The sequence below is a fragment of the Accipiter gentilis genome, chromosome 2, assembly GCF_929443795.1.
Source record: "Accipiter gentilis chromosome 2, bAccGen1.1, whole genome shotgun sequence".
Taxonomy (NCBI): Eukaryota; Metazoa; Chordata; class Aves; order Accipitriformes; family Accipitridae; genus Astur; species Astur gentilis.
Window position 1 is genome coordinate 9830629 of NC_064881.1, and position 13223 is coordinate 9843851.

The 13223-nt window shown below is 42.2% G+C and overlaps 1 protein-coding gene across 3 annotated transcripts in view; it reads left to right on the plus strand.

Annotated features, from left to right (window-relative positions):
• Window positions 1–316: 316 nt before the first annotated feature.
• SNTG1 (syntrophin gamma 1) overlaps window positions 317–13223 on the plus strand; it is a 354767-nt gene continuing 341860 nt past the window's right edge. For all 3 annotated transcript variants that reach the window (XM_049817320.1, XM_049817330.1, XM_049817340.1), the window contains exon 1: window positions 317–772. The gene's annotated coding sequence lies outside the window, so the exon portion shown is untranslated. The remainder of the gene's footprint in view (window positions 773–13223) is intronic.

Sequence of the window (13223 nt, forward strand, 5' to 3'; positions counted from 1 at the left end):
GCCGGCCGCCGCTGTGGGCCGGGCCGGACCGGACCAGGGGGGGCGGGAGGTCCGCGTTCCCCCGGCAGGTCCGGCCAAGCCTCTCGCCGCCGGCCGGAGGCGGCCCCCCCGCCCCCGCTGCGGCGCGGCGCCCCGCCTAAGCGCCCGCTCGCCCCGCTCCGCCGCGGGGGCCGGCCGGGGGGAGGGCTGCGCGTCACCGGATCTCGTGGCGCCGGCGGCGGGGCGGCGTTACGGAGCGCCCCGGGAGCGGCGGGAGGGGGTGGGTGGGGGGGGGGGAACAGGGCGGGGGTCCCGGGCGGGGCCGGCATCGCCGCGGCTGGCTGCGGCCGCGGTGGCGGCGGCGCGCCGCCTCGCCTCCCCCTTGGCTCGGCTCGCCTCGCCTCGCCTGGCCGCTCGCCGCCGCGGAGGGGCGGCGCTGCCTCCCCGCGCTCCCCCCGCCCGGCGCCCCCGCTCCGTCTCCGGGAAGGGCGCGGGGAGCCCCTCGCTCCCCCTCGGCGCGGCGGCGGCGGCGGCGATGCCGTGTTAGGCGGCGGCCCGCCCCCGAGGTAGCGCCGGCGGGAAGGGGCGCCAGTTGCCGGGGCTGTGGCTGGCACCATGGGCACCGGGCTGGGGGGCGCGGCGGGCGGGCTCCCTGCGCGCTCCGGCTGAGCCCGGGGATGTGCCGGCGCCCTGGGGAGATATTTTGGAAATAGCGCGGAGCGGTCCGAGGCGGACGGGAGGCACGGCGTTCCACCGGCTGAGAGGAGGTCGCCCGGCGGTGCTGTATAGGCAAGTAAGTGCTCCCTCTCTGCTGTCTTTTCGCTGCGTTACCTTCGTCTGGAGTGACTTTTTTTTTTTTTTTTTTTTTTTTTTTTTTTTGTGCAGCTGTTGGTCGCCCGCTCCTGGTTTGGGGGCAGGGTGGTCGCCGGCGCCCGCGGCACTTTTCGGGCGTTTAGGTGCGGGCGGTTTGCGGCTGGGATTGCGGGGGAGCCCCGCTCCAACTCTGCCGGAGTCCGCCGCCGGCATCCCGCCGGTGCGGCGCTCCGGCGTGGTAGCCGCGAAGGAAACACCGTGTCCCAGTGCTTCCCGTTCGTGCAACTCTGCGAGATGATGCCTTCTCCTAGGCGTTAATACCGAATGCCGCCTTCTTTGTGCTGAGCTGTGATTAAATTGCAGGGAGTCTCCTAATTGCTTTCCGTCGGTGCTTCTTGTAGCAGAGAGGCAGTGTGCGTGTTAACCTTTCAGACCCGCTTACGGTTTGAGATAGTGAAGGCAGAGTTTTGATTATTACGCCTTCAACTTTCTTGTGCACTACCTGGTGCTTTTCTTTGAGATGCTCTTGGTGTGAGGATATGGTTTGCCCAGCCGTTTTTGTTTGCTTACTTTTTAGCCTGTGGGTATTTATTGCTGTACTTGACATTGCCATGAAACAAAAAGTTGACTGCAATTTATTTCAGTATATGGAGCGCAGGTTGCAGGCAGGGGACTAATTCTGCTCTCGGAGGAGCTCCGGTTCAAAAGAGGAGGCCCATGGGGCTGTAATCTTTTGCTAAAAGAGAGCTCAGACCAGACCTGTCACCCTGCAAGGAATGAATTCTCCTGTTCACCTTTCAGCGCTGATAGTGTTTAAGCTAAGCAGCCTGCCTTCCCGTATCTGTGAAACACCTTGGCTCTGAAACACGGGGGATAGAGATGTGAATTCTGGGCAGGTTTGGAAGAAGACAGAACTTCAGACAGTGTTTAATTAAGTTTGCTCTTATTGATTTCCTTGGTGTCTTCTCTGTGAGCCCGGAAACTACAGTCTTTTACAGTGACCTTGATGTACGTTCTGTTCTACGCATGAAAGCAGCACAGAATAAAAGCATTTACACACATTTATAGATAGCTAAGCTCTGATGTTTCACTGAGAGCTCAGTTCAGTTCCAGTGAACGTGGTAATTTCAGCAGAGGCACTGGGCATGGCATATGTGTAGGAAATAACTTGAGGAAATAACTCACTAATAGTGACGAAAGTATAAGTTGCAGTGTTGGAAGCATACGCTCCCGCAGAAATGTCACTGTGCGGGAAATGTTTGTTGAGTTTTGGATATTTCATTTTATCATCAGTGAGCTCTCTAGTGAAAGGGGTGTGTGGGTGTGCGTAGCGATCTCGGAGCTTCCCAGGTTAATGCACTTGGATTTGTCCGCAGCAACAGATCTTTTTATGCACTGAAATACACATTTTTACATAGATACAATATTGACATAGTAAGATTAAAAGATGTCAGTATGGTGAACATGTAACTAAGTTTATAGCAGAAAGATGAAGTAAGCCTTTCCCGTAATGGTGGATGGAGATCACTGTGGGTAAGCAGGCTGAGGGGAGCGTCATTTGTTTCAGTGCAGTTTACAGAGACCGTTCCTGTGGTTCCTATTTCTGACTCTCCGAAGATACCGTGAAACTCAATTAGAATGACTGTTGCTAGACGGTGGGACGCAAACCTATCCATTACTTAAAACACTCAGCTGCTTCAGCGTCATATCAAAAAAAGTATAGTTTTTAGCAAAGTCTGCCTGTGGTTTTATTGTAGTAATTCCTTCCTCTGTTGCAGAGTGGCAGGCTTTCACTAGGCATGTGCAAGGGAGATCGCAAAACACTGAAGCACGCACTGATGTGGAATTCATTTGGGCTATATATTACATTTGAGGTTTCCACAATTAACATAAGTAACTGCTTATACCTGATTATATAAATAAATAAGATTTAACGATTGTATCAGCTGTGTCACTTCTGATGCATATTACAGAGCCCTTTTCTTCCTTTTCTTTTTAGTCCTTCAAACTAATCTAATGCTATACTCGCTTTTTGCCTGGAGAGGAAGGAGACATAATTTAATGATGTATCATTTGGCTTTTGCAGTATCTTGTCCCATAGCTATGAGATAATCTAATGAAGGTCCCCATCACTGAATTAAAGAACATGGTGCTCTAGACTTTCACTTACAGCCAGGTTTTCACTCTGTTACATGGCCAGAGAACTGAGTTTTCATAGGCTGTAATAGAAGAAAAGAAACATTTCTTTTTCTGTTAGAAACTTGAAAAGAGAGGGAAGGTAAGACCTGAGGTCTTTAAGGATATAAGTAAAATCAACCACTTCTGAGATATTAATCAAAGGCCTTTATCTTCACATATTTTCTTTCTCTTTTACTTGGTACTTGTCAGAAAGGCTTTCTGCATATTTATATTTCAGTTTAAAATGTGTATAGTTCTCAATTTTAAAAATTCAGGAGTAACCATCATACAGTTCACTGTAAGGCTATTCTAGTATCCTCTTTAATGTTCTGTATCCCAGTTTGCTTGTATCTTTTGAATCTGAGCATTCCAAAGCACAGTATATTCAACTTTATAGCATGCATTTTTATTTTAATGCTATGCAAATCTCTTTAACAGAGAAGATGTTGACTTGATTCAGAAATTCCAGGGCAAGCTCAGAGATTACGTTTCTTCCCAGATTTTTTTCATGTTTGCTCAGACATGCTGTTTGGCTTGTCAGGCATAACTTTCGTGAACTGGCAGAAAGACCTGTAAGCAAAATTAAACATATCAACAGTTAAGCATGGTTTTTCTAGTCAGCCCAACCCAGTTGAGCATGTAATTTCTATTTATTCATCTTAAATCGAATATTAAGACAAACAAACAAGAGCTGTAGTCTGCTCTCAGTTCTTCCCTCTGAACTGCTCAGATAAGTACCATTTCTTTGTGCTCGTAATTTAGCACTGGTCCTTGTGCCTGAGCTACTAGGAAAACTGTGATACTGTCAGTATTTCTTACCGGTAGTCATTGCCAGGTCTGCTTGCATGCATTGGTAAAAAGGTAAGGAGTTGTAGTGAAAGATTAGAAATGTCAAATGGATTTAATGTGTAGTCTTTCTTGGCTCTTCTCATGGCTGTGTTTTCAGTTCGGGTTTCCAGGGAGAAGAACGAATGTGGGTGGGTTGAATCCCAATTTGAGTCTGCTGCATCAATATGTACCTCTGACAGTATGCTCTGACATTGGCTTAGCATGCTTACCCAGCCAACCTTCTGTATTTGCCCTGAGTTTTACCTACCATAACTGGAGAAGTCAGAAAGACTTACTGTCGTCGTGGCCAACCTAAATTTTCTGCATTCGTGTCGCAGATCAGGGGAAGGAGAGAAAGCATACATTTAAAAAACCCAAAACCAAAACAGATCATGCCTCAAAGATACAGCCCTAATCAACACTGGGGAATGCAGTGGAGACGCAGCCAGTGAAATTCACATATATATTTAATTATCCAAGGAAGAAATTGTTATCCACCTTGAGAGATTGATTTAGTAGGTAATGTGTCTACTCCTTATGAAGAAGAGGAGCTAGCTACGTGATATGGAAACAAAGCTTTTTTTTTTTTCACTGAGCACTTCAGATGTGGCTGTCACTGTCATTTGGGACTCTGAGCCCTATCTTCAGTAATTAGCTTGAGTTGGCCAGAAGAGGTGGAACGCTCAGTTGTGTGACGGGTCTGGTGGTGCAGGACCCAAGGGCCGGGTTGTTTCCTGGGGACTTGCTCTCTTCAGTTATTAAAGTGATGAGTAGAAGGAAACTAATCAAGAAGAGTGTTTGGGATGTGATTAATTTCATGACTTGTTTTCCAGTTTGCTTTGGGTAGTGTTGGACAAAACCCTAAAAGCTCTTCACTGTGATACTCACGTGAGAGTAACAGTAGATGCGAGTTACATATGTATAATTGTTCTAAAAGATGGGCTTGGGTTTTTACATGGGAAGCCAAAACATAGATAAATGATACTGCTGGACGAGGTTTGCTGTGCCACTCAGGTACTCAGAATGACTTTAACAATAAGGCATGGATGGTTTGTGGAAGGCTGTGCTGTACCTTCCGCTGTGAAAAGCAGGAGGTCCCCCTGTGCCAGGAGCTGAACACAGCTGAGCACAGTCTTGCCCTGAGGGTGGAAGTGGATGTTCCTGGAGTGGAACAAGTCTTGCAGCAGAGCAGAAGTCCCACACTGGTGTTCGCAGCGTGCTTTTCAACAGCCACCAAAATTCCTGAGTGCGATGTGCTTGAGGTAAAGGCACTGATGTTTTACTACTTTAATACTGACACAGATACGGAGTCTGTGAAAGAACTCATGGCTTCAGAGATGCCGTTGAGTGCAGTTGATTGTTGGCTCAGTTGATGATTCTGCAGAGAGTTATCATCTAGATCTCATCTCAAGAGTGTTGGGTTTTTAATTTTTTTCCTATCAAGTATTTGTTAGTTGCTGTTAGATTTGGGTGTTCCTTCCCTGGTCGGGTGAGATTTTGGTTCAAAGGTGTGCTTTTAAAGCTGATGACATCAAGCACTTGTAAAGTGTTTGTTGCTTGGAGCTTCTGAGATTAACGTTATCAGAGGAGGAAGAGTTTATTAATTGGATTATTCTAAAGTTTGGGTTTATTTTATTTTTTTGTTCATTCTCAATGTATTTTTTTCAAATAGTGGACAGTATACTGCATTTCTTGTTGAAGATATTAGAAATGACTCTTTAAGTAAATTTTATATTGCTTTTGGTCAGCTTATTTAAATAGACCTACATTTAACTGGGAGCAAAGGCTGTTTGAATAAAACAAAACAAAACAAAACATGCCTTTTTCCCCTCCGCTGGTTGTATTAAATGTATTTAAAAGAATACAGCTATCCATAAAGAAGTAAGAATGGGAATGCTGTTGATGACATTCATTTTTTCTTCCCCTTTCTGTCAAAAACTAAAGGGAATTTGAAATCATCCTGTACAGATAACAGAATCTGACGAGTGATAGAAATCCTACACTCTGATTCTTTCTTGCTGTAAAGACTATTTTGCTATTTAGTGTAAAAATGTCACTGATTTCAACAGATATATTACTAAGATCTTGGAAATCTTTTCAAAATTTGATATTCATACATAATACAGTTGTTAATATTTGCCTTACTATAAAGCATTGATTCTTAATTACAGAATTGTTTCTGAAATTCTTTGCTATTTCTAAATATATCTTCATTCAAAATTATATGAGATAGCTTTTTTCTAGTCGCTCTACATGGCAAAATGTTTTGATTGACTATTTTAACAGTTGTGAATAATGAACTGTATGTTTCAGCTTCTGCAACACAAATGGACATTGATTTTCTTTGGCTTGCTTTTGACCCCTAAAGAAGTAAAGCCATTAGAATTATTCTTGCAAGAGAACTGTCTGCTCTCTCTCCTATCATTTTATATATTATAAACAGCCTTTGAGAAGTAATCTATGCTAATTAGAATTTTTTTCAAGTGAAAAAGGAGGGGAAAATCATCAGCTCTACAGTTGTCTTCCAGCTCTAGGTTTCATCACACACAGCTGTCTGCCTGTATCCATTACTGTTTGGTATCACAGCTGTATGTTCCTGAATGCGGCAGAATTTACAAATAGTTCTTCACACAACTGTTTTAATCAGTTATTAAATAGCAAACATTTATGTGGCAATGTAAGGGTTTGGTCCATGCAGAGCAGTTGTCGTCATGTAACAAAACACACACTGATGTATGCGTAGAGCTCTTCACTGAAGATAGATTTTGAGTAAAAATCTGCGTCAGACCTGCGTCTCTATGGATTTTAACATTTGGAGTGCCTTAGTTCTCATTCTGTGAGTTATGCGTTTTGCTTTTTTATGAAACAACATTATGAACACAGAATGTAATATATAATAAATAGCAGCCTCTTCAAAATCAGTGTTAGGCTTTAATAACACAGAGGAAAAAAAAGCAAACTGGGGCTACAGTTCTGAGGAGCTGGAGTGGTTAACACATTATGAATGGGACATATTTGGCCACTGCCAGGGGTACAGTTAGTAGCAGGGCTCCCTGTCCGCAAACTAAGCAACTCTATTAATGTAAGTGCAAAAATAGCTACTCTATTGCTTTTTCAGCTGAAGCAACTTCTCAGTCAAATACAGTGACATTCGTGAAGGAATTTTACTGGAAGAAGCCTACTGTAACTGCACTAGATGCTTCCAAGCAAAGTATGCAGAAATCATGACAGCATCTGATGATTATTACCACTCGTTTTTGTTTAACCCACTTTGATTAGGAAGGACCTTCCTGGATAATTGAATGCACAAGTAGAGAATTTCTTTCTACACTGTGTCATTAGTCTTTCAGCTAGTTAATTCTTAAGCATTTGTAGTAATGATTCATCCTATACTTTTTTTCACAAGTTACTGTCTTAGGCAGTTGTGAGGTTGTCTGAGCTATTTTCTTGGGTTGTCTTCATTAAAATTGCCTAAATTTCAGTTTATTAATCTGTTCTATACAGCAGCTTTCCTTTTAACTACATTAAGTAGCCTCCTAGTAATCATCAGGGATTGTACATTCTTTTTGTTGTGTTATTATCTATGTTCTCAATGCCATTTATATACCTATATATGTTTGCAAAGTTTTCTTGTTAGTTTAAAAAAACCCCACCTTCCTACTTTTGGGAGATGGACTATATGATTATTCATTGCATGCTTTGATTAATGGAGAAATTGAGTTGTTAACAGTGATTTGATACTGCCATTTATCACTGTGCTCCTACACAGCATGCCCTTTCATGTACCTCTTATTGCCTCTTTTTTAACCTCTTCATAATGATATTACAATACTTTTTCCTGAAATGAAAATCTCAAGGTTTATCTCAAGCATTATTTATTTTCCTCATGTTGTACATTTTGCATCCAATTGATTCTGTAGGTTTTTGTGCTCTGCTTCTGTGTGTCTATGTACGACTCTTCATTAAGATTAATATATTACCCTTTATATACTGTGTGTTTACAGGACTGAGTCTATGACTTTTCCTTTTTGAAATCAGACTTGATTTTTCCTTTTACTGTTAACTCTTTGCTATTATATATTAGCTGCAATTGTCTAACAACAGCAAAGACATGCTTTTTTGTGGAAAAGCATTTTGGGAAATAGGAAGAGAAAATACTTGGGGACCAGTTCCCTTTTGGCAAATTACAAGAACATCATCCAGCATCTACTGAAATGACTTGGACTTTTTCTGTTAACTTCATACATTGTATGCGGACCCGTTTTTTCCAGTGTTGAACAAGATTACTTAGGTCATTACTTTTAAGTATATTTTCAGGTTTCAACACTGAACTAGCTAATTTTTGCCTAAAAAGTGATGAGTTGGCTTGATACAACTTTATTGTTTTCTGCCAGGAAATAAGGGATTGAGGATATCATCCGAATATATAGAAAAATTAGATTTAGGGTAGAGACTGTTACACTGTAGACCTTACTGTGTCAGGTTTGGGGAGGAGTAGAAAACCTGCTTAGTCCAATCAGTTGCCCTGTTGTGTTGTTGCTGTATTCAGTGTTGTTTTTAAAAAACCTGATAATGTGCCCAAGATCATAATCTTAAAATAATTGCTGTACAACTACTGCTTTTTATAAAAAATAAGGTGGGAAATTCTGCAAAGCAGGAAAGATACTAACATGTGGATTGGTTGATATATCTGGTTAAGGAAGAAGTCTGTTATTCTGAGCGAGAGAGAGCGTGATGTCCTTCAGACTCCTGTTAGGCAGGTGAAGTGAGTTTGGGGATCATAGTAAAACTCAGGAGATGTTTTAAATATCAATCCTTGATCCTTGTATAAATGCTTTGTTAAAATGGAGTGAAAAGAGGAGTCATATCCAGTGTGGCTGAATGTCCAGTACATGGGGAGGACATCCAGTTCTGAGAGGGTCATCTGGCAACGGACCTGAGTCTCTGCTCCCTCAGCCTCCAGGCTTTGCAGCTGAGCTATTTGGAAGATACGGGATGTCAGTATTGGAGCAGTGGAGAAAGACTCTTGTGGCATTTTTTGTTAGCTTTTTATTTCAGCCGTGTGAAACCAGTTAGGTTCAGGATGGCCTGGTTTTGTGTAGGCAACGAATCCAATCAGAGTGACCTGGACAAGCTCCTGTGATGCTCTTGCACCAAGGAGAATGGATTTAATAAATTTTCAGACTGGTACAGCTTCCTGCTAAGCTCCTGACACCCAACAGGGTTTAGGGTTGCATGATGCTGTGTTTTAGGGGAAGAGTTTTTCTCCAGTAGATACAGACTTTTGCAAGAGGCAGTCTTCCGAATATGGCACCTGCCTCACCACATCACATTATTTTCTAACAAACTTTTGTTACGAGGGTGTTTGCTACGGTAGATTCAAGCAGGAATGCCTTTTGATGGTTTTATTCTGTGTTCAGTTTCAGATGTTTATATTCTTAAACGTTATGAAGAAACGTGATGCCTACCTATCCTGAAAAAGTGTATCAGAGAAGAATCAAATATGGTTTCTACTGGGCAGCAGTAGGGAAAGACTAAGACCTGATCTGAAGTGCCTATTTGAGAAATATCCCCTCTAATACCGAAGGGGACAAGCTACAGTAACTTGTTGTCACAGGAAGTCACAGTCAGGAACCTGCATATGCAGGTGAACATATGTGCTTTCTTAGGAGAAGATGTGGTGCAGCTGCTGACCTTAGATATTATAACTCTTTATGCAGGGAGAGATGCTACCTTTAATGGGAATTCCTCACCTTAACTATGCATACTGTGATAGAGCCAGGAGATATTCTCTGAATCTCAACACTGAAACGTTAAAGAAACCTATAAGCATCTTTTCCCCACTTCTCTCTTAAATGAATTAATTTGAATAAAGCTTTCCTTGTGTCCATGAAATGTTTACCAAGTAGAGAAGAAGCTTTTAATGGCATATGATGTGTTGTGAAGGGCAGTAGTCATGACCATTCAGCAGATAGAGCTACAAGCTCTTTAAGTGTTATAAGATGCAGATAAGATGTCACATCCAGCTGTTCATTAGAAAGAATGATAGTAGGTGTATAAAGATACTGATAGGGAACTCTGCTGTTTTTCACTCTGGATTTTTTTTGCCACTTTCTGCTCTCAGGAGCATCAAATGACATGACACTTTCTCTGCTAGCTACTGCATGGTAGTATTGACCACCATGTGTATGCAGCAGTATTCCTTCTATATGGTTCTTTGATGGCTGCAGGACTGTAAGCCTGAGATCACCAGTAGCTGGGGTCATAAACATATGAATAGACTGTATGAAAGAAGGCAGAAGAATACAGTGGGTTTACTTTTGCATTCTTTATGCTGTGATAGAGAGAGGATATGCATGACCCTTGAAAAAAGGAAAAGGTGAATAGCTGCATTTCTAGACAAAGCAGAGAGAGAACTGCAAGAAGGACAGAAACAAAATGTTTAATGAGAGCTGCTGTCGTGTTCTTGAGCGGAAAGTGGTACTTCCCAAGACTGCAATCGATCAGTAATATTTAGAATTACATCCTTGAAATATGGACTTGCTACTCATGCAGAAGAGTTCTGCCAGAAGCATGTTCCCTGTCTATATGAAAAATGTCTGGTAAAGACAGTATCTGTGTCATTGTTCTCCAAAAGTCCCATAAGTTCCCCATATTTAAAGCAGGACCTCATGCACAGGGATTCAGTTGCATCCTTAGGTGGACCACTCACTTCTGCAGGTCCATTTGGGGATGTAGTTGAGATGCTGTGGTTCTTTAGGCTATCTGAGATTGGCCTCATTGCACAAGAAGCAAAATGGGAATTGGTGAGGTCCTCAGGTTGTCTCATGTTAGGAGAGATGCAAAAGTGGCATCATCAGGATTTCTCTTCCTTTTTGCCCTGCCATACATGTATATACATATATCTCTCACTCAAGATAAATGCTGCGATAAATTGGGCTTCATACACATGCCTGTTCTTATAATAGACTCTACAGTGCTCAGAAGTCTGTGGAGACTAAGCAGAGTTATGGACCTCATTTCACAATTCTAATTTCCTTAGGAAAATTATCTGGGCAACTTCCTTTCCAGCAAGTAGAACTGGAACAAATAGCTGGGACCACCTCTAAAGGCAACTGTAAAAGTGTAAAATTAAGATTGTGAGCTTTCTAAATACTAATTCTGCTTCAGAGAAAGTAGATGAGAAGGAGGGTGCTTTTATGGATCAAGCGTCGCTATTACTCCAGTTACAAAATGATACACAAGATTAACTTACATTCCTCATGTAAGCAGAATTGTCTTTTCTGGATGGCGAGAAGTATTTTTGATCTTCCTACATAGAGAATCTCTCTCTGCAGGCATTTAAAGTGCTGGAAAAAACCCTGCACAAAAGCTCGCAAAAACGATGCAGTACTTTGAAGTTTTGCAATTACAGCTAACTGTCACTTTCTGCAGGTTTATGGCATGTAAATAGCTGGAGATTCTACTGCAGGGAAAGCTAGTCCTTTATTTTTAAAAATACACATCTGTAGTAGTAACCAATATTTATGATTGTATAAACTGTCCTGCTGTTGTGTTCAAAACCTATGGTTTTGCCCAAAACACCCGTCTGTTTGTTTGTCAAAGCTTTTTGTTAGCTTAAAAAGAAGGTATAATTACGTAAATACATCTTTTATTTGAAAGGATTTTTTAAACACCATCCATCTGAAATACACTCTGGTATTTAGAAATTATTAGAAACAACCTGAAAACATGCCTTTAAATACGACAGAGTAATGCTAGACATGAAAATTATGGTCTCTTATACAAGCCAATTGTTTTTACAGTACTGCGGCACATTTGTGACACAGATTAGGGGCAGTGTTTGAGCTTTGATGTTTTGACTATGCAAACAAATTCAGCATAGTAAGTGCACATGGGAGATGCTCTAGATTGGGAATAACTGTATATATCAATAACACCAATCTATGCACCCTTCGATTTAGGATGAGGGTCACTCTAGAGTCTGCAAGTCGAATCTCCAGAGGGATATTTAAAACTCTAAAATAAAGGGAAGTAAAAGACAATAAAGAGTTAATCAGTAAAAATAATTACTGTAGGCAAAATCACAGATCAGTCCAATATGCAGCCATAGGCTGGCTTGGGGAACTGACGTAGCTTGTTCCCAAGCATTCAGAGAGGCCTAGCCATGATATACTGATTAATGCTAATTGAGGAGGGATAGTTGCCTTCTCATTTGTCCCACTGTTTTTCCTCCCCCTAATAGATCCATACCTCAGGCTGAATTTAAGCTCTGGATCTAGAGTCTCTGGATCTAGCCTTTAAATACTCACAGTAATGCTATATGACATTGGTTCCAGTGATGTCTTGTTTGTGTATACTGGGTGAATGGGAGGTTGAATGAAAAGTGGTCTTCCTCTCAACTCCAGTATCTTCTTTTTTTTTTTTTTTTCAGAGGTGGTTTCTCATGGTTATACTTCCTAGACTGTGAAAATTCATGTTTTAAGTAAATGATGATTCTAATTTTTCATCTGCTTCTGTATACTACATTATTGTGTAATGCTGATTCTGATTTTTCATCTGCTTGTGGATACTGCATTATTTGTGCAGTGTTGCCTAGCATAGTCAAGAAGAAAACTGAGAAGAGCCAGAGTTAGCTTTTGTGCCAAAGGCTGGGGGCCAGGAAAGAAGCCTGCATGTTTAACCAAAACAGTGGTTGTTGTTATGGGTCATAAAACAGAATTTTTTATTTTTTTTTATTTGAGGTGGAAACTTGTGGTGTTACATGCAGCACATACCTAAAGTGAAGGTACTGCTGCTCATAATCAGAAGGCTCCTCAGTCCTGTAGCTGCTGGAAAGGAGACACTGTGTGTTGTTTTCTGTATAGGGAAGTGTGGTTCTTGGGATAATCCTCATGGCAGTCGCGCTGATTTCCCTAGGAGCCTGCATGTGCTTGCTTGGAGCAAGAGTGCAGGTGTTTTGTAAGAGCATGACACGCATGATGTGTGACTGAATCAGCTCTGTCTTCCTCGACCACGGAGAGGATGTTCTTCTACCGCAAGCTCAGTTTTCATCCGTCTGGGAAGCCTTTGATTTACTGAAATACGCAAGGCAGCTTCTGAAGCATGAAATGATTTACATGACAGTCCCTTCCATCTGAGTAGCTGCCTGGTATCTGGGGCCTTGCCGGAGTGCTTGTGTTAAAAGAAGATAGAAGATGCATATTGGAGATTCCTGTGACGGCACCCGTTTTATTTACAAAGATTGGCCATAATATTTCTGTTACAGGTCAGGGAACGTGCGGCTGATAGTTGCTTGTGGCAAAACCCACCTTTGGGTGGTGGTTGTACCCTAGAAAGCTTGGACTCTGTCTTCTCACAACCATGACTGACACTATGTTTCTTCCTGTCTCCCACCTTGCATGTTGTGGCCCATCAAGCCTTTA